The sequence below is a fragment of the Heteronotia binoei genome, chromosome 5 (assembly GCF_032191835.1).
Source record: "Heteronotia binoei isolate CCM8104 ecotype False Entrance Well chromosome 5, APGP_CSIRO_Hbin_v1, whole genome shotgun sequence".
In the NCBI taxonomy this organism is placed as follows: Eukaryota; Metazoa; Chordata; class Lepidosauria; order Squamata; family Gekkonidae; genus Heteronotia; species Heteronotia binoei.
In genome coordinates this window covers 134,972,297-134,996,214 of record NC_083227.1, presented here as the reverse complement: position 1 = coordinate 134,996,214, position 23,918 = coordinate 134,972,297, and positions in this window count along the sequence as shown.

Below are 23,918 nucleotides of genomic sequence, written 5' to 3'. Positions count from 1 at the left end.
ATTGTTTGGGGATGGGGTTTCCTCCACTGGCCAGTTGGCAGGCAGAAGCCCTGAAAACTAGGGGAAACCCCAATGGGACCTAGGGACTGGCAACCTTAAATAAAATAAAATAAAATATTTGTTAATTTTGAATTTCAAAATGTCTCAAGTGCCATTTTCAGTGGTTTAAGTTAAAGAGCAATCCCAACCCTTCCTTCAGATTCCTGGGCTGAGCCAGCAGTAAAATAAAGTAGGTGTCAGAACTGGCAGAACGTCAAACAAGACCCAAAACTTGTTGCAAAGTATAGACATTTATTCGAGAACTACAGTACTGGAGAGGGAGGATGCAGTCCCGCTGAGAGGGCCTGCTGCGCCTGGCTTCAAAGGGCCAGGGGTTATCTGTCACCCTCCAGTGATCACAGGGTGTTTGAAATGCAGAGCATTTTGTGTTAGTTACAGAGGCAAAGCATAGTGTGTTAGTATTGGATTACAATATGGAGTCAGTAAGGCTAACATCATATAAGAAAGTTACAAGTTCTGACAGTAGGACAGTCAGAGTTTTCAGGAAAGAAGAAAACAGACCACTATGGCTGCTCAGCCAGAAAGGCAAATAGAAACAGAGGAAAAAAATCTTGTCTCTGAGGGAGGGAAAGGGGAGTAATCATATCTACAAAAGTCTAAGATGGCATACAAAGCATATACATTAGCTGAAACTACTGAAACAAGTAGCAGCATGTTAAAAGCAAATAGCAACTAAATGAAATCATAGGGTAATGGGGGGGGGATCCAACAAATCAAGCGCTAAACCAACCATCTATCAATAAACTATCCTCATATTGACCAGGTACATGGGAGTCTAGGTCATAAGAAATAGACAAAAATTCTACAGAATTACTATGCTTGAAACAACTGACCAGAAGGCCAACCAGAGGAGAGGCTAAACCCAGACTTGATCTGAGTGGTCCTCAGGATCTTGTAGTGAGTATTGTTTTACCAGCCAGGGACAGCGGTCATAGTGCTATTAAATCTGGCATCAATGTGAATGGAAGGGTGCCCAAAGGCCCAACATGAGTAACACACATTAGAATCATGCCAGAATAGAGATTACGATGCAAGTAACTAATTACTGATGATGTGCAATATCATGTTAGCATGAGATAAAGGCAAATATCAAAACACATTTACCACTAATGTATTTAATACATTTTCCCATGGTTACTGCAAGTTCAGTTTTGCTTCCTGAAGTAATGGCAGAATTGGATTAATAATGCCAGGATAAGTGAAGCAAGACCTTCTATGACTATGCTGCCACCACAATTTCCACCAAAGGCAATTTGAGGCAATCTTTTTTTAGCTTTGTAGCAAATGCCTGTCTAGGAACTGCTTCCATGACTGAAAGTAATGCAGAGAGCTGGAACAATCTGCCAGAGAATCAAGATGGTTCCTCTAATGGGGCTAACCATAGTTTTACATCTACAGTACTGGAAAGATCATGCCCAAAGCATCCTAAAAAATTTTAAGCATCCCATACAAAGCACAGGGAGATCATCTTTCTTCTTCTGAGAATAAATATATTTGAAGTTAGTTGAGATCTGAAAACATCCCACTACCAGAAAACAGCATTTAGAAGCAGAAACATCTACTAGCACTCCTGACCAGGGATAAAACTGAGCCAATAGGAAACCATTTAAAACAAGAATTTGCAAATGGATTCTTATCGGCCCAATTTTGTTCCAGTTCTCCCTTGTGCTGAATGAGGGATGTTATTACCCTAACGTGTCATAAGTAGACTGGAATCAGTTATAATGCCTGACACATGTGTGGTGACTTTGTTCAAAGTTCTTATGATGCTTGAAAAGTACTGACTAAGCTTCCAGTTATGTTGTTACCTTTGCCTCTGTGAGCAGACTGACCTTCACAAAGGCAATTAATGCCCTCCCACTAGGTTGCACTAGGAAACCGGGAACAGGTTCCTGTGAAGGACACAAGCGGCAGCCCACTGTCCCCCATTGGAGGAGAGCTGTCCCAGAGACACCCACTTAACTGTGGGGTGCCTCAGGGGGCAGTTCTCTCCCCGATGTTATTTAACATCTACATGCGCCCCCTTGCCCGGATTGTCCGGAGGTACGGGCTGGGTTGTCACCAGTATGCTGATGACACCCAGCTTTATCTATTGATGGACGGCCGACTGACGACGTCCCTATAAATCTGGACCGTGCCTTGCAAGCCGTGGTGGATTGGATCAGGCTGAGTGGGCTGAAGCTGAATCCAGCGAAGACCGAGGTCCTTTGCGTAGGTCGCGACGGGCCAGGAGGGGAGATCTCCCTACCAGCCTTTGACGGTGTGTCACTGATTCCAGTGCGCAGGGTCAAGAGCTTGGGAGTGCTATTGGAGCCTTCCTTGACAATGGAGGCCCAGATAGCTGCCACCGCTAAATCCGCCTTCTTCCACCTTAGGAGGGCGAGGCAGTTGGCCCCCTTCCTGGAACGTAGAGACCTGGCAACTGTGATCCATGCAACGGTCACCTCGAGGCTAGACTACTGTAACGCCCTCTACATGGGGCTGCCCTTATACCGAACGCAGAAACTGCAGCTAGTACAGAATGCAGCGGCCAGGCTGTTAGTGGGACTACCTCGGTGGGAACATGTGCAGCCTGTGCTGCGGGATCTGCACTGGCTGCCAATTGTGTACCGAGTCCGCTATAAAGTGCTGGTTATTACCTTTAAAGCCCTATATGGCCGAGGACCTGCCTACCTTAGGGACCGCCTCTCCCCATATGTTCCTCAGAGAGCACTGAGATCTAGCTCTCAAAACCTTTTAAAAGTCCCTGGACCAAGGGAGGTTAGATTGAAATCAACGAGGGAGCAAGCCTTCTCAACAATGGCTCCCCAATGGTGGAATCAACTTCCAGAAGAGGTGCGAGCCCTGCGGGACCTAAATCAGTTCTGCAGGGCTTGCAAAACTGCCCTCTTCGAGCTCGCGTTAGGATGAAACCCTGGGAAATGACAACTAGCCTTCTTATATACAACTGAATTGTAGCACTGAAACTGAAATTTAGAATTTATAACAGTTTAACTGCTGATTAATTTTAATTTAACTTATGAATGTAATTTATTTGTTTTAACTGTCCAATTGTTTGCAATAATATTGTATTTTACTGTAATCACGGTATATACCGTGTCATGTTAGCCGCCCTGAGCCTGCCTTTGGCGGGGGAGGGCGGGATTTAAAAATATTATTATTATTATTATTCCCGTGACCCCTGCCATTTATCTATATCATCACTTCCCCCAGCACCTTACCATCTAGGTGCTTAAGTTATGTTGGATACTATTTTGCTGATTCTGTAATTTTACAGATTTTGTAATTATGATATTGTCCAGTCTGGATGTGGCTTGTTTAATGTTTCTGTAAGGTTTTTAATGTTGTAAGCCACCCAGAGCCAACTTGTGGAATAGGGTGAGGTATAAATCGCAAAAATTAAATTAAATTATCCATGCCTATTTGTGAAAAGACAGGATCTATATTTCGAAATTTGGTCCATGTTGTGACTATAGTGAATGACTTCAGAGATTCTTAATTCTTAATCTGTTATGGCTGCCCCTGAGACAGCTTCAATTCAAAATTGTTCTTGGTGGAGATTTAGCCGAGGCTGAGGACTTCTTTTGTACGCATATATGGAAGCTAAATGTTTCCCTAACTTACAATGGCCTAATGATGAACTAAGACGACTTAGACCAGTGATCCCCAGTTTGTCATATATGGGTCACATTGTTCCCACTAATATATTTCCCGGTACCTGCTTGTTTCTTGAGTCTTGGGATAAAATGTCTAGAATAAATGAAACAAACAAACAAAAAAAGATAGGATTGCCAACTCTTGACTTGAAAAATTGCCAGAAATTTGGGGGTGGGGAGGGTTGGGTTTGGGAAAAGGAAGGACCTCAGCAGGGTAGAATGCCACAGAATCCACTCTTCAAAGCAGCCATTTCCGCCAGGGGAACTGATTCCATCTGGAGATCAGTAATAATTCCAAGACATCTCCAGGCCAACCCTGGAAGTTGACAACCCTAAAACAAGAGCTCCAAGCCACTCTGCACCAGCCACATCTGAGTAACAATGTAGGCAAGTATATCACAACCTTATACATCCAGCTCGGCTACAGAGAGATTGCCCTAAGCCTCTCCCTGCAGCAATGCAAGGAGCAAACCTTCCCCTTTATTTGGAAAATGAAACCAAACATCATATGTTCTCCAAAGCAAAAAGCAGATGCAGACTTTCCTTGGATTCCTTACAGAAGAAGATGTTTCAGAAGAGGCACCATCTTTGTAACTGCAGAGGGCACTATCCAGAATCGTCTACCTCTGTGAGAAGAGAGATATCAATCTTTTCCTCTTCAAGCTGCAATCTGTGTAGAACAATTCAATTTTTATGAGTGACTAAGGTCCATCCTAGGTTAGTAGAGATTAATTGTACAGAAACTCTTTTATTAGCTTATGAGAAATTAGTTGGTACTCTGAAGTCATTCACTTAAATCATCAGTGGTCAGAGTACAATTGGCTTAAACTGCAAGCCAGAGGAAATATATTATCAGATGTATAAAGGGCATCATTCCATCCTTCTTCCAAGGAATAAAGTGTGGGATATATGGATATCCACTCTCCATTTTATCTTCACATCTACTTACAGTGCCATCCTTTGAACGCTTTCCTGGGAGTAAGCCCTACTGAATAGTCCTGAAGAGGATTATGAGTAGAATTGCTTAGAATTGCTCCCCAAGGGTAGGTAGGTGAACTTGAGAGGGGGAGACTGGCCCAAGATCACACAGAGACTTTCACATCAGAGTGGGAAATGTCCCCGATCCTAATCCAGTGCTCTAACCACTGCACTTCACAGGATCTACTGATGTTTTATTTTTTCAATATAAAAAGAGGGACAACTGGAATTGGATGGAGGCTATGGCCCTCTGGGGTTTGTCAGACTAAGGCCTGGTGCTGACAAGACAAAAGCACTTTCCTGATGGACTTTACACACTCTCAGTCTCATCTAAACCAGGCTGCTACCCATACAAAGCAGTTCATTGAAACACATGGCAGCTTTGCATGGGAGCAGCCCAGTTTGAACCAGTTGCTCTTTGAGTGCAAAATTCAACTGCAGAAGGCTTTTGCTTCTCCAGCATCATGTTTATTTAAATCAGGTTTAAATTCCTTATCTCAAAGCTGCTATTTAACTTCTAGGAAAATAGTTCTTGTCTAAGAGCCACTTTGCATATTCAGCCTAATTTAAGATGTGCTTTACCTCTAATTAAGAGAACCAGAACTGGGAGGGACCATTTCAAAGGCTATATTTGGCATATGCGTGTGTGTGTGTGTGTGTGTCACCATACAAACCCAAGACCATCCTAAATCACTGAGGATGGCAACTAAACTCCATGCTGATGTAATGCATCCCTTCAATGCCATGCCAATAGAAACCTGTCACCATTTCAACTGCATTTCAATTTTTCAGCCAGCATGGTTAAGGGTGTTTGCCTTCACATGTGATTAAAAAAAACCCTGCAGTTGAAATATCCATGGATCTCTGCTTCTCCCTAAAGGTACCATCTCTAGGATCTGATTGAAATGTGATGCTAACAGGCAAGAAGAAATTACCCAACCCATGCAATGTTGGATGGTGCCTCTTCCCCATGCATATGTGCTCACTATGACAGTACATACTGTATATAACAAAAATGGTTCAGCAAGAAGTTGAAGCTATTATCAGATGATATACCAATCTTTCCTTAAGGAAGAGGTGGACTTCTAGGACAGGGGTGGCCAACGATAGCTCTCCAGATGTTTTTTGCCTACAACTCCTGTCTGCCCCAGCCAGCATGGCCAATAGCTGGGGCTGATGGGAGTTGTAGGCAAAAAAAAAATCTGGAGACCTACCATTGGCCACCCCTGTTCTAGGAGGCCTTCTGTGACCATTTTGCCCTTGTGACCATTTTGCCCTTGGCTTATGAAGTCCTGCAAGGTTTCATCTTGTCCCCTATGCTCTTTAATATCTACATGAAACCACTGGGAGAGGGTGTAGCAGGAAAAGTCCTGTGTTGTCCAATTAATAGTAAATCATACTCACAAACGAGGTCTGAGGCAAGATCAGGAAAACAGCTTCTTTATTTAACGTGCATAAGCGCTCTATACACGGGCTCCAGACCCGAGGGTCTGAGCAATGATCACAGTTACCTGCCATCCCTTATAGGGGGCCTCCACCCACGCACTACCTTAAAACACTAGTAAATCCTAGTTCCTCTTTCTCTAGAAACATTCCACCCATACCCCCACGATTTCTGGCTCCATCTCCGGCACCTGTTTTGCTTCTCTCTAGGCTCTGTTCTATGTTTTTCAGCCTGCGGTTTTGAAAGGTCAACGACCTGTCACAGTTCCCTTTTGCAAGCTAACACTCCTTTGTTTCAAGCTGCTATAGAAGATTATTTCTCAAAAGCACTCTTACATATTTCTAACATTGCTATATTGATTAGGTATTGGTATTGTTTTTGGATCGATGCTACATTTCCCCTCTTTCAAACGGAGTTTGATTACTTATCATGACATCCACAAACCATCACACACCTACTAAAATCAACCTACTTAAAACCAAACACCAAACCCATAATACATTTGATAATCAATTAGCTGGCTGTTGCTCGAGGAATTCCTTCTTCTTCCCGGAGTGTAGAGCAATCGAGCTCCCTAGCTGCAACCGCACAGGAGTTGACCGCTCCACGCCCAGGGAGAGTCATTCCGATGCCTGTGGAATCCTGCCATTACCGGTAGGCTAGGATCCAGAGGGCGTTGCCTGTGGAACCTCACTGCTGCCGGTGAGTGAGGTCCAGAGGTCGGGCTTCAAGCAATTAGGTCTGGGAGCAAGGCTGCACCTAGAAAGCCTATCTAGGAAAACCTCAATCAAACTGCATAGCAAAACAAGGTCAGGTTCAATACAAGCCTATCCTATCATCATAGCATATAGCATTTCTTTCCGGGGCTGGGTTTTCTTATCTTAACAATCTTCCAAAGGGCCTTTCATGAATAAAATCACAAAGAACTAAACCTTCTCTCTTACTTAAGCATCACAATATATGGCCAAGGCACTGAGCAATGTGTCAAGCTAAAACTAGCTTTGGGCACATTTTGACTACTTACCCCTAGGGATCGTCTTATTTTCTTCTCTTCTTCTGGGGCAAACAAGTCTTATGCATAGAACTGTTGCCATCAAAGGAAAGTGGTTTCAAAACATTAAAAAAAATCAAAATAACCCAGAAATTACTTAAAAAGGAACAAAAAGAGTCCCCTCTTTGTAGCTTCATACAGAAACTTAGCAAGTTGGACTTTCTTCCGGACTTTCTTCTGGGCCCTCTCCCTTCTGGAGAGGCTCTTGCAGGCTCACACCTCGTTCTGGGACTGGGACAGCTGCTTCTTCCGTGCTTCTACCATTTCCTGGCCATCTCCCTCTGGCGCAATCCGGCTACAGCCTTCAGGCGCGGGACTTCCTTGATGCCAGTCAGTTCCCCTTTGTGGATCTGCTCGATCTGCTTCGCTTCGGGGCAGCGTTCTCTCTGCCAGCTGCTTGGCCCCTCTGCAGCCACCCAAGAGCTCAAGCGTCGCAGACATCAGGACCTTCAGATGACCCTTGGATTCCTTATCTGGATCGGCCCTTCGGCTAAGGTCTCCTCTCTTATCTTCAGCAGCAATTGCACAGGAAAAAGCTATTGAACCCACGGCTTCCTCTGTGGCCTTTCACTTCTTTGGGCCAGCTGTTTGGCTCGATACTCATAGCCTCAGCTTCCTGCTGGCTGAACAATACTCTTCCAATCTCCTTCAGGCTGGACTCAGCTTCCTGCTGCCTTCGCCTGATATCTGGAGCCGACTGTAACTTCGTGGTTGGTGGGCAAAATAAATCTGGTGGGCTTCACACAGGCATCTGGCTTCTGGAGGATCTCTGCTGCCTCACACGTCTTAATGGGTTTGTGCCTGCCGGTAGAGCTTGTTGGCATCGGCTCACTAGGCAGATGGGAGCCTCCCTGTTGGCATCTCACTCGAGGGCAGTTGTTTCTTCACTTCCGCAATTTTGGAGGATTATTTCAGAGACGCTCAGCAAGCACTTTAAAAGTCTCTTCTCCCTTGTGTCCAATGAATACTGTAGCCTGTCATGGGCCAGGAGCTTGGGAGCCCTGGATCTGCTGGACATCACATGGCTGACGGGGATTTCCTCTGAGAAGGTAAGCTGACCAGAGGCAGGGGACTTGCTTCTGGAGAACTTCTCTCTGGGAGGGCCCATAGATCTGGAACTCTTCAGCTCTTAATCAATAAAGGGGGTGAGGGTGAGGTCTAAGTGGCAAAAGAGGAAGAAGCTGGGAGCTTTGCGTTGGGCTTAAAATCAGCTCCCCATAAGGGGCAGCAGAAACACTGCTCTATGTCTTGGCATCTAATTCCCAGGGGCTTCCTAACTAAAAGTGCCTTGTCCTGAGACTGAGATGCCTGTCCAGGGACAGTATATCTCACAACCATATACTACTTAAAACTACACATTAATACGCTTAAATAAAAGGGGAAGCATATCAAAACACAAATGTGACATGATTAATGCTTTTAGGTGCTCTTTCACATGGTCTCACACGGCAGTATTATTGTAATCATAAAACAAAATAAAGCACAGTTTTCCTGGTTAATAGATAGCATCTTTGGGGTCTCCAGGAATCTATCCTGGGGCAAAACACATACATTTTGCAAATTGCTAGGTAACTTATTCACACTCGCACTTCCCGTTTTTCTGAGCGAGGGTTATGCAATACTGCAGAAATATTTCACATCACCACAACCAGCCTTTACACTGCCCTGCTGCTTCTAGTAATGTGAACCATTTACTACTCTGGTCTTAATTTCTTCCTTTACTTGCAGCGCAGGCATCCGCCTGGCTACAGAGGAAGTTTTCTCCAGGGAACACCCGGTACTATTCACCCCAATATCATCTAAATAAGCACATGCATTATCTCCTCGCACAAGAAACCGATCAGCAAACTCTGGGCCACTTTGCCATTTCCATATTAGACCTGTCCGTTTGGAGAGGCCAATCCAGTGGTATACAGGGCGAGTCAGGTTCATGAAAAAACTCAAATCCCACTGTGAATCAATCAATGCCAAAGTGGCACCAAATGTAGAGCATTTAATCTCACTGCTATCCCAATCTCTTTCATTTTCAGATTTATAATAGCATTTCCCATGGTACCCAATCCAGTGTTGTGGGCAGGCAGTGGTGCCAAGAAAGGGGCATGGTGAGCAAGGCTGTGCCTTTTGGACAGCCATTACAATGATAACTATAAGCAGAACCACACCAACAAGGGGAGCCGCTAAAATTTCTTCTTGTCTATATCACAGTCCCTTTTATAATCTACTTCCAGTTCAAACTATCTCGGCCAAGGGCAGCTCATCAAATCCTCAGTGGCGGCCCAAGGCAGGGTGGCAACTCAACCTCTAGGCTACCAGGGGTGGCAGTTCGACCTCTGATCTTCTAAAACAGCAGGGGCGTCCCCCAGATTATAAATTACTGATGGTTAACCAGACAGACAAAACATTGTAGACATATTGGACCCACGATTTCCCCTAAACATTAAACACAAAACATTAAACACAAAACTTTCCCCCCCAAATGGTATACTTCTTTACTTATAAACCTACGGGAGGCAGAAGGGTCGATTTCGTCCCTTCCCCAGACAGACAGGCGAATGACATGTAGGCTCCCTGCAGCCGCGTTGGTAGGGAACCCTGGTCTGTCAACTTCTCAAGGCAAGCACATTTTCCAGGGCGCTGGTATGGAGAGAACCACTACCCCTGCCAGCGGGCTGTACTAGGGTGCTGCCGGTGCATGCGGGTGGTTAGGCCGCCGGGATGGGCATCAGGCGACCCGTTTGGTCACCTACCCTGCTAGAGAGGTTTTATTACTGCAATCAGACTGTTTCAGGTGGAGGAAATCTATCACGTTGAGCACAAGGTCCTGCACTATCAGGGCCCTGGGTTCAAGGCTCTCTACTTACACTCCGGAGTCTTCCAAGCAGAGCTGATTCCTGTTGCCCCCTCACCGGTCCGAGATCAGGCCATCGGTCAAAGGTCAACTGAAGACAGGGCGGGCAGATGACGGTCAGCCAGAAAGAAGGCTGGGAGCTCCTTACCGTGAATCTGGCCCTCCCCGCCAACAGCAGCACTCGGCCGGGCTAATCATCAGGGGCTAAAGGCCCCCGTGTCCCATCTGGGTCGCCAAATTTATGTAGCAGGAAAAGTCCTGTGTTGTCCAATTAATAGTAAATCATACTCACAAACGAGGTCTGAGGCAAGATCAGGAAAACAGCTTCTTTATTTAACGTGCATAAGCGCTCTATACACGGGCTCCAGACCCGAGGGTCTGAGCAATGATCACAGTTACCTGCCATCCCTTATAGGGGGCCTCCACCCACGCACTACCTTAAAACACTAGTAAATCCTAGTTCCTCTTTCTCTAGAAACATTCCACCCATACCCCCACGATTTCTGGCTCCATCTCCGGCACCTGTTTTGCTTCTCTCTAGGCTCTGTTCTATGTTTTTCAGCCTGCGGTTTTGAAAGGTCAACGACCTGTCACAGTTCCCTTTTGCAAGCTAACACTCCTTTGTTTCAAGCTGCTATAGAAGATTATTTCTCAAAAGCACTCTTACATATTTCTAACATTGCTATATTGATTAGGTATTGGTATTGTTTTTGGATCGATGCTACAAGGGCATCTGGAGATCTGGGCTGGGCTGTCACCAATTCGTGGATGATACTGAGCTTTATCTTACATCTCTAGTTTATACTAGGGAGGCTGTAGAAACCCTAGGGTAAACAGCTGTTTGGATCAAATTAAGGGGGAACAACATTTGACACAATAAAAATGTCAAAATAGGAGATACATGTGTAAGAGAATATTTTCTAATTGTGGGAAAGTTAACTTTATGATGTCCATCTGTCTCCCCTCATGCGTGAAGGTGACAATCATTTCATGTTGTTTTAAATCAGGGGCGGCCAAACTTGCTTAACATAAGAGCCACGTAGAATAAACATCAGATGTTTGAGAGCTGTAAGACATGAACGTCAGATATTTGAGAGCCACAAGACATGAATGTCAGATGTTTGAGAGCCTTAAGACAGGAAGGAAGGAAGGAAAACTGATGGGGAGGAAGAGATGGAAAGAAAGCAACTTTAACTTTAAATGCATTTTACAACTGCTGGCGGACTTGGAAAAGTGATTTAAAGAAACAGATGCCTCCTGCAAGCTGGCTGATGTGGTGGGAGGGCCTTCAAGAGTCACACAATATGTGTGAAAGAGCCACATGTGGCTCCCAAGCCATAGTTTGGCCACCCTTGTTCTAAATACTATACCAATATGTTCTTACACATGCTGCGTCTGAAAAAAAAATTATTCCTATGTATTGCATTCCATTACAAACGGTATTCTGTTATGTTATTCAACAGGGAGAAGAAAGAGAGGGGGGAGGGAGAGAGAGAGAGGCATAAAAATACATAGTATGTATAGTCACTATAGAGGATGTATAGAAAAGAGGGAGACAGAGGAATGCATAAAAATACAAGTTATGTGTTATGCTCTCAGTATCAGAAGGTGGCAACCCAGGAGTGGACCTTCTCGGTCATAGCACCAAAGTTCTGGAACTCTTTCCTCACGGAGATTTGCCAGTCTCTTTCAGCTGCAGTCTTCTGCCAGTGGGTGAAGCCTTTTTAAAAAAAAAATCTGTCAGTGATCCCTCCTTCCTAACCAATGTTTTAATTGCTTTACTTTTGTATATATTTTTACTCTTTTTATTGTTTTAATTATGTGTGTATGGGAGGTTGATTTTAATGGTTTTAAAATGTTACTTTATCATGTAAGTTTTAAATTGTTAGCCACTTTGGTGGCCCTTATAGAAGCAGAAAGTGGGATACAACTTTTGTAAATAAATAAAAGGAAGCTACCACACACAAAGGTAAAATTTATCTGGAACCCTGGAAGGAGGAAAGAACGTGGGGGTTATCTGGAGTATAAGACATCTGGTGGGGAAAGGATTCAGCATCTTGCTTTTCCTGCCACTTCTCTGCTCAAAACAGCCCTCACCAGCAGCCTCTCCTTTAAATAAACAACCAAGCACTTGCCTGCAATGCGTCATTTGCTCCTAGGTTTCTGTAACTTGTAACTTGGCAATTAACAGCACAATACTTAATAAGTGGAAGAGTTGCAGCAATGAGGTGGTAAGTGAAAGAAGCATAAAGCCATTCTTCCAGAGGAATAGCACCAGTGGCGTAGGAAGGGGGGGGGGGGGCGGGAGGGGCGGCTCGCCCCAGGTCTGGGGGCTCTGGGAGGCCCCTTGGCAATGCCAAGGGGCCCCTCAGAAGCCGGCTGCCTGGCGTCCCCGCCGCCGCCACAGAAGGAAGTTCTGAGGAAGAGGTGAGCGTGCGTGCGCGCGTGTGTCAAGCGGCACGCGCACTCCAGCCTCAACTTCAACCGAGATGCAGCAAAGCAAAGCAAAACTAAAGAAAAAAAAGACAAGCCCTCCTTCTCGCCCTTCTTAGTCAGTTTCCTGGAGTTGCAACTTAGGCGCTCACAAGAGTCCCCGTTGCGAAGCGAGGCAGATGGCCAGGGCTGCAGGAGGAGGAGCGAGCGGGTCATCAGCATAATGGGAGCCCCTGGGCCAATCACAGGCAGCGGAGGAAAGGCGCCTTCCAGCCCTCGTTAGCAGAAAGCAGCCCTCGTTAGCAGAAAGGACTCCTCGGAAGGCGCAGCTGCCGCCGCGGCAGGACTTTCCACGCTATTTGCATCAGCCTTGAGCAAGGGGCCAGGCAGAGTCGCTCGGAACGGTGGGATGCCGGCCTGGCTCTGCAAAGCACGTGGGTTGCATATCATTAGAGAGCTCCAGCCCCGATCCGGCTTCATGATTACTGAGAAGTCCCATGGGGTGGCCAGACTTGCTTCACGTAAGAGCAGCACAGAATGAACATCAGATGTTTGAGAGCAGGGAGGAAAGAGGGATTGAAAGAAAGCAACTTTAACTTTAAATGCATTATTCAAGCTGCTGGCTCGTTTGGAGAAGTGATTTCAAGAGAGAAATGATTTCTCCAAGCCAGCCAATGGGATGGTAGGGGCTTTGGAAGCCACACAATATGTTTGGTGTAGTGGTTAAGTGTGCGGATTCTTATCTGGGAGAACCGGGTTGGAGTCCCCATTCCTCCTCTTGCAGCTGCTGGAATGGCCTTGGGTCAGCCATAGCTCTCGTAGGAGTTGTCCTTGAAAGGGCAGCTGCTGTGAGAGCTCTCTTAGCCCCAGGTACCCCACAAGGTGTCTTGTGGTGGTGGTGGGGGGGGGGCAGTAAAGGAGATAGTGAGCCGCTCTGAGATTCAGAATATAGGGCGGGAATATAAATCCAATATCATCCAATATCACCAATATCATGTGTAAAAGAGCCGCACATGGCTCCTGAGCCACAGTTTGGCCACCCCTGTGCTAGAGTGTTGAACTAGGATCTTGGCGATCAGGGTTTGAATCCCACTCTTTGTGCTTCCTCCAAAGCAAATCCCATGGATGTCTCTGAAACTTATTCCTAAGTAAGATGTACAGACTTTTGAGCAAAAGAGCTTGGAAGGAAAAAAAATAGGGTCCAAGACATGGGATGTCCTCATTTAAATTTTCTGCCATGGGAACCCACATATTTTGTGCCCTTTTGCGACTGTTTGAAAAAAAAAAAAGAAACCTGGCTGCTATATTTCTCCTGTCAGGTTACTGTTGAAAATGTAGATGCAGTTCCCAGTGAAAAAATGCTGCCAAACTGAGTTACATTGCTCTTGCGTTCTTTATGAGAGAGTGAGCATTGAAGTCCGTTGAAACGCTGCTAAAGCTGCAGTACTGCAAAGCTCTCTGCTCATGACCTGAGTTCGATCCTGGCGGAAGCTGGGTTCAGGTAGCCACAAAATAAGAGTGGCTGCACAGCAACAGACCAAAACAAAAACAATTGTGGCAAAAACAATTACAAACAGTCTCTATTTCATTAGAAAAGACGCCGCTCGGCGTCTTAAGGCAGGGAAGCCCCCCCCCTCCCCTCAGCCACACACATAGGGGGGCCCACATAAATCTTGGGCCCCAGGCCCCCAAAGCCCTAGCTACGCCCCTGAATAGCACATTAGTCTGTGCAGTAGTCTTGGGGCATCTTAAAAACTTATAAGGGTTTATTAAATTTTTGTGTATAAAAGGATTCCTTATGTTTCACAAATATCATAATCAATGGGGTTCAGCAGATGACTGAAGGTTTATCATATCTATATAACTAGTTTAAGGATCTGTGTATCCTAGAATAAATACAGTTAGGGCCTAGCTATTCCTTAAATTATTCACATGGACTTTTGATCAGGCATGCCTTGTAAGTTTCATGTTCAGTTCCTGGACATGCATGGTGAATTTGGATTGGTACAAAAGTGTGCAAGGACAGAGAGCTTCAACTCCCCCAACATGCCATTTTCCCAACCAGAGATGGCTCCAGGGAACAGTGATTTGCTCCATTTGAAACTGACTCAAAACTGATGGCCACATGTAGGTTTCTCCAACAGGGCAAATAGCAGTTTCCAGAAGTCCTCTGGTCAGGACTTCTAAAAACTAAGGCCCCCCCCCCCCATTTGACCCTGATCCCAAGCAAATATCATAACAAAACAGATCACTTGGCTGGCCATTACCATGCATCTATAATAATCTGCATCTCTATCAGTCTGTCCATTTGTGGCAGCATAACTCAAGAGAAAATAAAACTAGGAAACTCAAAGTGAGATGACTGTGGGCGTTTCAGGGCCAAAATGAAAGGAACCAGAATATCATGGCTGAGGTTATCTCCAGACCCCATGCTATTTGCAACAGAAGCTAAACTAAAGTCTAACTTCAATTCCTCATTTATTATCATTAAGGCAGATTGACATTTGATTATCAATTCATGCATACAAAGCCAAATAACCTCTGAACATCTTTTGCCTTGAAAACCCATCAGTCAGCTATGACTGGACTGTACCATCATGCATGCAAAAGGGGGAGGGGGGGAGAAGCTGTCAGAACTTGTAACTTTATGTGCTTTGCTTGACTAAACTGACTCCATGTTATAACTTAGAGTGCCTGACAGCGGTCATTGACCCAGGCCCCTTTGCTATGCAAAATATTTAGGGCAGCAAGACAGGCGGCAGAAAGTCTCTGCTCAATATCCACAGGTGCCCTTTGAAGCCAGGCCGTTTGGCCTTCGCAATAGGGGGGCATCCTCCTTTGCTGATAATGAAGGCTGGGAAGAAGAGACAATCGCTTGAGCCCGTGTGAATTATTGTTTTATTATGCTTTGCTGTGGGCATAAAATGTAACCAACTGCCCAGACTCGCCATTACTGTTATTTCATTGCTATAGTACTGTTGTTCTTCAATAAAGATCCTAACTTGCAACAAGTATTGGACTCGCTTGAAGTTCCTCCAAGTTCTGACATTATAACAGTAATCCCTTTTATTTGGACTTATCTGTGCTGGCAACCTGGCCGATGGCGGCACTGGCTCCAGACAACGGAGAGCCCAACCTCCCACCCGATGAGACACCGCTCGACCCGAAGGTAACGGGGGCGAGGAGGAAGATTAAAGTCCCCGCGCCGTTCTCCGTGGATGCTTTTCCTCAGCGAACCTACAGCCTGAGGAAGTCCACAGTGGCGATGGAGGCCGCAGAGCAGCGCTACCGCATCCTCGCCACGGGCGCTGAAGAAGGGGAAGAGGACGAGCCCAGAGACGAGGGGCTTGGCACCTATGGCGGAGGGGACCCGATCCGAACACTGCGAAATGAATTGTTCGATTGGGTAAGAGAGATCCACGATGAGGTCCATGCATCCCGAACCCTGATGGCCGAGGAGATGCAGCAGAACATAGGAGCGATCCGCGACCAGATCCGCACGCTCCAAGGACTCGTGGCCGCTGGGCAAGTCCCAGGGGGAGGACCGGCGGGCCATCCCGGCGGCGCACCGGCCGGCCCGCCGGTGGGCCCTCCGGCCGGCCCTCCGGCTGGTCCCCCGGCGGGGCCGTCTGCCGGCCGGCCCCGCCGGCAGGCGGGCCGGTCGCCCCAGTGATCCCTGCCCCAGTCGCCCCAGTCGGGAGGACGGGGGGGGCACCGAGAATTGAAAATCACATTTGATGGAGACGGGGACGCGGTGGAATACTTCACCATCCAGTGCAACACGTTTTTTACGCACTGGGGAGCGGGCTACCCCACAGAGGCCAGCCGCGTGGCCCACATCGCCTCCAGATTGAAAGGACCGGCTCAGAAATGGTACGTGGGGCTCTATACCGGTCGAAAGCCCGAGCTGGCTACAGTTGCAGATTTTCTACAGGCGATGCTCCGCCAGTACGGAGACCCTCTACGCGAGGAGAAAGCCGTGGTGGCCCTCCAGAGAATAGAACAAGGCAACCGCTCCACGCGTGAGTACGCCACTGAGTTTATGGGCTACTGCGCAGCGGCCCGAGGCTGGAACGAAGTAATGAAGTACACTGCGTTCAAAAACGGCCTGAACGCCAACATCTTGGATCGATGTTACCATCAAGGGAGACCAGACACCCTGGTGGGGTGGATTCAACTAGCGGGGGAAGTAGAGACCGACCTCCAGCACGTGGGGATGCGACGCCAACAACAAGGCAAGAAAGGAGTCAAGGCGAGCCCCTCCCCGAGCAAAGGAGAGGGCAAACGCGGCCCCACCACGTCAACCCCCTCAACCGCCACGCGGAAGTGCTTTAGGTGTGGGGATCCGAATCACCTAGCTGCAAACTGCCCGGTGAAGCCGCCACCAACCCCGACGCCTTCCAAGCAAACGCCCACCGCCCCGAAGAAGAAAGGTGGGCGCGCAAAGGAGCCCAGTCGGGGCACCGTCGCCACCTCCTTGGCGATTGACGAGGAAGTTACCACCGTGGAAGAGTCCAGCGAGGAGTCCTGGGACCAAGAGTCGGCGGGAAACGACAGCGACCTGCTTTAATCAGTGCCGCGAGGCAGGTCGACAAAACGCCGGCACTACTAACGGTGAGAGTCTCTGGGGGGCTTTTGTTCATGGCGGTCACCCTACTGAACCCGAATTTAAAGAGATTCATGCACGCCCGAGCCCTAATTGACTCCGGGTGCACGAGAGACATTATCACTCCACGCTTAGTGGAAGCACTTGGGTTGGCCACATCTCCTCTTCCCCACCCCATTCAATTTGAACAGATGGACGGGTCGCCCATGCGGGGGGAACCATGTACTCTAGAGACCCAGGCAACCCCTGTGGGGACTAAAGAGCATTGGAGCATAGAAGCTTTCGTCATAGCCCCCTCATGCTCTTTTGACGTGGTGGTGGGGTCGGGATGGCTGGCCAAGCACCAGCCGGACATCCGCTGGGCTGAACAAATTGTGAGGTTCCCGGACTGGCGGTGTGAGCACCACCACTGGAGGTCCGAATGGGGCCCGAAAGCACCCCCCCAGAATGAGAGACTCTGCCTCACGCTCGAGGAGGTGGGATCGATCCCCAAAGAATACAGGGACTTGAAAAAAGCATTTAGTGAGCGAGAAGCGGACGAACTCCCCCCACATCGCCCTACGGACTGTGCCATCGAGCTAATCCCCGGGCAAACGCTACCAAAGGCAAAACTGTACTCGATGGGATGGGCGGAGAAAGCAGAACTGAGGAAATTCATTGACAAAAACTTGAAACGAGGTTTCATCCGACCCGCTACGGCCCCCCACGCAGCCCCTGTGCTCTTTCGTAAGAAGAAGGATGGGGGGCTTAGGCTTTGCACAGATTTTCGCGGGATAAACGGGATTTCTATGTCAAATGCTTACCCGATCCCGCTGATAAGGGACTTATTGAACACGGTGGCCGAGGGCAAAATCTTCACTAAACTCGACCTCCGAGACGCGTACTTCCGCGTAAGGATTAAGGAGGGAGACGAGTGGAAAACAGCGTTCAACACCCCCATGGGACAGTTCGAGTATCTAGTGATGCCGTTCGGACTCCAGGGCGCGCCGGGGGTCTTTATGAATTTTATCAATGAAGTGTTGAGGGAATTCCTGTTCAAGGGGGTGGTGGTGTACCTTGATGACATCATTATTTATTCGAAAGACCTTGAGTCCCATGTGCCATTAGTGCGAAAAGTGTTGGCCACGTTGTGTAAAAACAAATTGTATGCTAAACTGTCCAAATGTGAGTTCCACAAAACGGAACTAGACTACATGGGGTTCCGAGTGTCGGGGGAGGGACTGGCGATGGACCCCGCCAAAATCCAAGCAGTTCTAGATTGGGAACCACCCCGAACCCGACGGCAGCTACAATCTTTTCTCGGGTTCGCGAACTTTTATCGCGGATTCATTAAGGGGTTCGCCCGGGTGATGCTCCCCCTCACTGAACTGCTAAAAACAAAGGGGAGGGGGGAGGCAGCAAAAAAACCCGGAGCGCGCTTGGTTTGGACGCCGGAATGCCACAGAGCTTTCCAGGAACTCAAACAGCTCTTCACCTCTGAACCAATATTGGCTCACCCCAATGAATTAAAACCATTCGTGGTCCAATGCGACGCCTCCGACGTCGCCGTAGGAGCCATATTGATGCAGAGGAACGAAGAGGGGGAACTGCGCCCCTGTGCCTACATTTCTCACAAATTTTCCAATGAGCAAAGAAACTGGTCAGTATGGGATAAAGAGGCTTTTGCTGTAATGTTCGCCCTGAAAACTTGGAGGTCGTGGTTGGAGGGGGCCCGAGTCCCATTCGAGATCTGGACTGACCACAAAAACTTAGAAGCACTCACGGGCCGCCGCAAACTGACTGCCAAACAAATCCGGTGGGCGGGGTTCTTCGCTAAATTTGACTTTGTGCTCAAACACATCCCGGGCACCAAAAACTTTTTGGCCGACGCACTATCACGCATGCCCCAGCACGATAGCCAGCGAGAGGAAGTAATTGATTCCCTCGTTCCCCCCTCGGCCGTTGCAGGGGGGGTCACCACCCGCTCCGGGAAAAAGACGGAAGCCCCAGACTCCCTCCCAACTGAGCGATTGGCATCCGAGGCTGATTTAGAAGGAACGGAGCGGCCCGATGGGCTAGAGCAAAGGGAGGGAGGACTGTGGCTCCACAAAGGGAAGATTTACGTGCCTAAGTCCATGAGAAAAGAAGTCCTAGAACAAAGTCACTCCAGTCGCTTGGCAGGGCACTTCGGGTATGTAAAGACACTCCACCTAATTACCCGACAGTTCTGGTGGCCGAAACTAAAACGAGATGTCTCAGAATTTGTGCTAGCGTGCCCCACATGCATCATGTCCAAACGCAGGGGGGGGAAGCCACCCGGCCACCTAGTCCCCCTCCCTACCGCAAGCCGCCCATGGGCCGTGGTATCGATGGATTTCATAGTGGAGCTCCCCCCCTCCCAAGGGAAAACGGTGATACTGGTGGTAGTGGACACCTTTTCAAAGCAAGCCCACTTCATCCCTTGTAAGAAATTACCCACAGCCCGGAAACTAGCTCAACTATTCTTTAACCACGTGGTACGCCTACACTCATTCCCTGAGAAGGTCATTAGTGACCGCGGGCCACAGTTCGTTGCCAACTTCTGGCAGGAGTTTTGCAAGCTAGCTGGCATCGAACAGGGTCTTAGCTCCGCTTACCACCCGCAGACGGACGGACAGACTGAGAGGGTGAACGGGCTTCTGGAACAGTACTTAAGATGTTACATTAACTACCAACAAACAAACTGGGTCGATCTCTTGCCATTCGCCGAATACGGCTACAACAACAGCTTCCACAGTTCCACCAAAACCTCCCCCTGCCAGATAGTGAATGGTTACGAGGGGAAGCCCTTCCCAAACCTTCCCCTCCCCGCGGGGCCTGCCGAGCCCACGTCGTGTCAGCAATGGTGGGAGGGGATAAAAGCCAGTTGGGCGGTGATACAGGAAAACTTGGAGGAGGCGAAAAAGGAGTACAAAAGACACTTTGACAAAAAACACGCCCCCCAATGGGATTTGAAAGAGGGTGAAACTGTATTTCTGTCCACCAAGAATTTACCCCTGCCCCAAGGGTGTCGCAAACTCGCTCTAAAATACCTAGGTCCATTCAAAATAAAAAAGGTGATCAACAAAGTGACTGTGGAGCTAGAGCTACCCAAATCCTTGAGTAAGATCCACCCTGTTTTTCATTGCAGCCTTCTTCGCAAGGATCCTGGAGCTACGCAATTCCATCCTCGTCCCCCGGAGCCACCTCCGACTATAGTGAAGGGTCAGAGTCACCATGAGGTGTTAGAAATCCTGGACTCTAAGGTCCAAAGGGGGGCGCTATATTACCTGATAAGATGGAAATACTTTCCTCCTAGTTGCTATAGTACTGTTGTTCTTCAATAAAGATCCTAACTTGCAACAAGTATTGGACTCGCTTGAAGTTCCTCCAAGTCCTCTTACTACTTTGATAGATTATGGGGAAATATTAAGTCCCCACTTCTGTTCCTCATGTTAACTAAGGTTTGCTGCTATACTACTATAAATACATTCTAAGTTGCCAACCAGATATATATAGATAAGATGAAGTTGAGACCAAACCTGAAAAGGGATATGTGTGTTAGACGTAGGGATAGAGAAATGGCAGCTCATGAAAGGAAGAAAGCAAAATGAAGGAGAAAGGTGTGGGAAAGAGACTAATTAAGGAAAATACTACTACTACTACTATTAATATATTTCTATATTAGAAATATACTTAAAAAAATAAATAAAAATATAAAATTTATTATTATTATTATTTGCTACCACACACTAACAAGGCTGCCCCTTTGCAAGATCTGGCTGTGCAGACAAAACTATGGAGCTGAGTGAAACTAAAGGAAGAGATAAACCATAGACTGCTGAAGATAGTAACCTTATCAGGAAGCTGCATCCTGACAAGGACTGTACCTTGTCCTGGCTGTCTTGCATTGCTCCAGTGCTGGCTTGGCTGATGTGTTTAGCAGGATCTGAGAAGCAAGGGTTTCCCTCAGCCTTCTAGTAGACCTTGCAGAAAGGTCTCTCCAGTGGGTTCAGAACAACTTCTTTACTGTGCTTTGCCTTCCCTGTGCCTCTAGTGGCTGCAATGCAGAATTGCATTAGCTTAACACATTCTGTGACTGCAGCATGTTGCTGGCTTCAAGGGCCCTCCAGCTGATTTGGGGCCCCAGAATTCTGTCCCCTAGCTCCCCCACACACACCATGACAGCCCTGTTTCTGGTCTGGAAATCAGTATGTGGACAGCAGAAGTTTGACGTTCCCTATTCTTGCCAGCTATTCTTGCACATTGTGGTACCAATCCAAATTGCACCCTTGCACCTCTGGAAATCACAGAACTTACACAGCACAAGTCCTTGCATCAGAGTTAGGGTGCAAGGATAATGTAATATAGACCTAAACCAGTAGTCTATCAGCATAGGCCAATATTCCATCAGCATAGGCTTAATGTTCACCACATGCATAGAAGGTACTTAACATTTATGTTAAACACATGCTATCAAACTATGCTACTTACAGGGCAATCCTAAAAAGACTTATACCTTACTGAAATTATAGAAGTCAATGGGATTTGAAGAATGCAACTCTTCTGAGGATAGCATTGTTAGCCAAATAATTATACAATTTTGGTTTGCTTCTTGATGCTAATGGTGTTGTCCATGTCTCTTCTTCAATGAAAGTTAAAAGCTTTGCATTATAACAGTATTACAACAGCAAATCCATTAGACTAACTCAAACATTCTGATGAGGATTTTCAGCAGCATCTATCACTACTGCTTAAATTCATAAGAGTTTGTTATTGTTTTGAAATGTGAAAGGAAAAGAACACAGGGGTCTCAGCACAGCAAACATATCCATCATCTAGATCTGTGGTGATATGAACTACTGACAAGTCAACCCCTAAATATCACACACTTAACCAAACATCGTTTTAAAAATGAGGCTCTAATATTTGGCCTCAAAATATTCCAGGTTGCTTTTTTTAATAAAGCGTTTTATTCAGTACAATAGATGTATGAGGTTATAACATCTGAAAGTAAAGGTGATATTCTTCATTAAAATACACATTATTCTAATTGCTCAAGAGAAACTTGCTAGAGTTTGCAATAAAACTGTCAAGATTCACTGTGTAATATGCAAGATATAAGTAGACTGACCTGGAAGTTAATTCCAATTCAGTAGGGTTTGCTTCTGAATAAACATGTTTGCACCAAGAATAAATACTTCAAATCTCAAAAACAACTCATGTTTTTCCAGAGCTTTGCTATGTTGGTTGGCAGGACCGGATCTACATGTTTTTTGAGGGGGGGGGGGCAAAATTAAAAAATGACACCCCCTTATGGGCCATAATATCTTATGGTCCCATAGAATACAATGGACTCCATACCCAATTTGGTGCCCCCCCTCCGTTGGCACCCGGGGCCAGCACCCCCCTCTGCCCCTCCCAGATCCGGCCCTATTGGTTGGTGAAGTGTGGCACACAGCCACAGGAAGATCAGAGAGTCAGTATGAAAGGACTGAATTTATTGGGGGTAGAAGCAGCCTCCAGCAAAACAAATGCCTTGAGATAGTACTGGGTGTATCAATCCAGGGCTTTTTTAGTAGAAAAAGCCCAGCAGGAACTCATTTGCATATTAGGCTATACTCCCTGGTGTCACCGTCATTTCACATAGGGCTTTTTTGTGAAAAAAGTCTAGCAAGAATGTATTTACATATTAGGCCACACCCCCTGACACTAAGCCAGCCGGAACTGCGTTCCTGCTAAAAAAAAAAGCCCTGCTTTAATCTCACGGCCAGGGAAAGCATCAGGGCTGGCCCCTCCAGTAGGAAACCCTAGGCCAACTGCCTTACCATCCACAGATGGTAGAAAGCTGACTTGGCAGTGGCAGCTACTTGGGTCTCCATTGTTAGAGAGGAATTCAAGAGCACCCCTAAGTTTTTAATATTGGGCGCCAGCATGAGCTGCACTCCATCAAAGGTCGGTAAACAGACCTCCGGTCCCAGACCACAGCAACTTAGATGCAGGACCTCTGTCTTTGTCGAATTTAATTTCAGTCTACTCAGCCTGAGCCACCCCGCCACAGCTTGCAGTGCTGTGGACAGATCTTCCGGGGCTGCCCATCAACAGATAGAGCTGGGTGTCATCAGCATACTGGTGTCACTAGCCAACTGTGAAGGCCAACCTTTCCACGATATTGCCTTATACTAACAGTATTAATAAAAGGGAAACCATGTTTTTTTTTAATTTGAAGAATTAAACTCACCATCAGTGTGTGCTATCTTCCAGCTTTATTTAAATAATTAAGCATCTTTGTGCATCCCCTCCAGAGATCTTTTGGATCTCCCCCCAGCTCTGCAACAGCTTTCCCCAAGCCTTCTTTGGTAGAATCATTCCTAAAAGATCACGTGGGTTTGGCACAAGCATGGAAGGGGAAGTGTGGATTCCTGCACCTCTCTACCCGCATCTGGAACCTCATCCAGCACCATTTCCCATCCCTCCCATCTTCTGCCCCCATCATGAAGTATATTGCATCTTCAGGAAGTCTGCATCAGGAATATAGTACAGAAGGAAAGGATTCCATTCTTTTCTGCTCTCCAAAGCTGCAGGATGCTGCTACCTTTTGCATTATATCTGGTTTGGTCTTTCTAGACCCAATCACCATAGGTAAAACTTCTGCTTTATTTAAACTTTAAATGAGCTGCTGAAAGAAGTTATTAATAATGCAAGAGATATTTTTGCCCCTTGCTAGCTGTGCCCTTTTCAGTGATTTCTTTTCCACACTCCTTTGTGCAATTTTCACAAATCTTCACAGAGGAAGAGCAAATGCATCCCCAATATCAAGCAAATTGGGCCAGTTCTTTCTCATC